Here is a 2631-nt window from a genome sequence, read left to right on the forward strand (position 1 = left end):
AATCACTTGAAAAAAACACGGGGGTGCTTAACTTTTTTCCAGGTGTATATATATTTCTATAGACCTTCAGGAATCATGGGGCTTAAGGACTATAGGTCAAAACTATAGGGCAAAAATTGGCCAAACTTTTTTGAGTCAAATCTAAAAAATAATACCCACGTATACACCCTCGGAAACCCCTTAGTATGCGTGCAAGGTTTCAGGTCTCTAGGTTTTCCTCTTGGAGCTATAGCGGTGACACACACACACACAGACAGGCTCTTTTACTATTATAGAAAAAATAATCTTAAAAATAATACCCAGGTGCACACCCTCAGAATCCCTTTAGTATGCGTGAAAAGTTTCAAGTCTCTAGGTTCTTTCCTCTTGGAGCTATGACAGTCACACATACACACGCAGAAGGGATCTTTTATTATTGTAAATTAATATAAACACGCTATAAAAAATTCAAGGATATATTTAATTGCACCATAATGTTATTTCTGAGTGAGATATGGTCTCATACATAATAAAAGGGTTAAAGACTACTCCAAGACGAGAGTTGAAAGCTTAAGCAATAAATATTGAACGTGGAGATAATACTCCGGTTATTTATCTTTGCCAAAAGTTATGTTACACCTTACCCTTATTGCTATTACGCCACGAATCGAATTATTAATAATATGCAAAGTGTATTATTTAGTGTATCAATTAGTTAGACATACATTAGTTTAGCTGTTGTTTAGCCCCCCAGTGGCACAGCGGTATGTCTGCGGACTTACAACGCTAGAAACCGGGTTTCGATACCCGTGGTGGGCAGAGCACAGATAGCCCTTGTGTAGCTTTGTGCATAATTAAACAAGCAAGCAAGCCTTAATGGGAAAACGTATTCAAATATGGAAGGTGTTAAAGAGGACATCGACATGTTTTTTACATCAAAGCCAATTGATTTCTTTAATCAGGGCATTAAAAACCTGACAAAAAGATGTAAAAGCATCATCGGTAAGAATGGAGACTATTTCATTTAGTAAATGTTTTGTTTAGATATACGAGTTGTTCGGGTTTTTTCATCTAAAAAAAGGTGACATTAATTTCTTGACGACCTAATACTTTCTTAACTATTACATGAATACCACAAGCTTTTTAAATCAATTTTTATAAACAACTATGCACCAAATTGCTTGTGGGTCCATGACTTTGTTGGTTATAAGATGCTACATAACACAGCAATCAGAAAAAACTGTAAAGAAAACTACCATCAATACTTTAATGTTATTAAAACGTGTTGTAAACCCCCTGTAGAGTAACCTTCCCAGAAGGGATAAACTTTATGCGATATCTGCACTTAAAAAATCATATTTGAATGAACATGCGACTAGGGAGCAGTAATTTAGCCTGTGTAGTCACGGGGATGGCCTAGGCCAAAATGAATTGATATGCAAGTTATTGGCAATATTCACTCAATATTTTTAACACATTGCCGGATTATGTCTGCGCTGTTTTAACGATTATGATTTTCCTTGTGGATAATTTCAATTTATTCCGTGAAGACTCCTATTGTAACGATTATTTCTATAGAAACCTCCAAATGGAAGTTTCAGTGTATTTTTTCATCACAATAAGTCAAACAATGAAGAATGATCCAAACTAAAAGTAAATGGCACTCGTTACACATTCTCTTTCGTACATTATATAATATATTCAAAATTAAAAGAGAAACCTACTGGGGTTCATTTTGAATAGAATAATTCAAAGAGTGAATTTAAGCATTTTATAAAATATAAGCCATATATTTAAAGGCAAAATACTCAATGAATTTCCAATAATGAAGATCATTTGAATTTATACATCGAGTTTTTCTTTTTGTATTACAACATGAGGTTTGACATTCTCAACATAAACTTTATATTTGCTATTCAATATATTAAAAATCTTAAAATACAAGTTTTAAACTAAAGTATATGTTTCCACATTTCTCTTAGATGATTAAGTATCAACAAGTACGCTAAAAGAAGTAAAGATAACGATTACACAAATGATGGCCTCCATCTTCGAACGGTTCTAACAAACAGTGACAGTCATATCCTCCCACGGGAAACCCGTAAACCCAAATAACATTCCCTATATCAAATTTTTGTGACATTTAGAAGGATTTATCTAGCAGGATGTATATAAAGTGTATAGACGACCGCAGGCTACGTGTCTATTTGTCCGTGATGTGACAGAAGGAAGCCGAGGATGGTTACTTTACGGTCAATGTTCTCGCTCGTGTCAACAAACCAGGGTCACTGGTGACGTGCATAAAACTTAAGCAGCTCCAAGCTGTTTCCCGCCTGCAAATAGTTGGAAATTACAGGACCTGCTTCAGGTCTACTTTTTTTTTATAGTTATGTACGATAACGTTCAATCAAAATACTGAATATTTTTGTTAAACAAGAATACTATCAAGAGGACACTACTATTGTGCTATTACTTACAACATTCGGGTAAAACTATTCTTAACATCAAAGTTGGATGAAACAAGATGAACAAAACAACAGCTATGGTGTTGTAGCGAACAAAAAAGATGGTAATCTGATGGTGTTATATCTGGAAAACATTCCAACCAAACTCCATAATCTTGTGTTGCATCAAACATACCACATGTGGACA

The sequence above is a fragment of the Limulus polyphemus genome, unplaced genomic scaffold (assembly GCF_000517525.1).
Source record: "Limulus polyphemus unplaced genomic scaffold, Limulus_polyphemus-2.1.2 Scaffold5938, whole genome shotgun sequence".
Taxonomy (NCBI): Eukaryota; Metazoa; Arthropoda; class Merostomata; order Xiphosura; family Limulidae; genus Limulus; species Limulus polyphemus.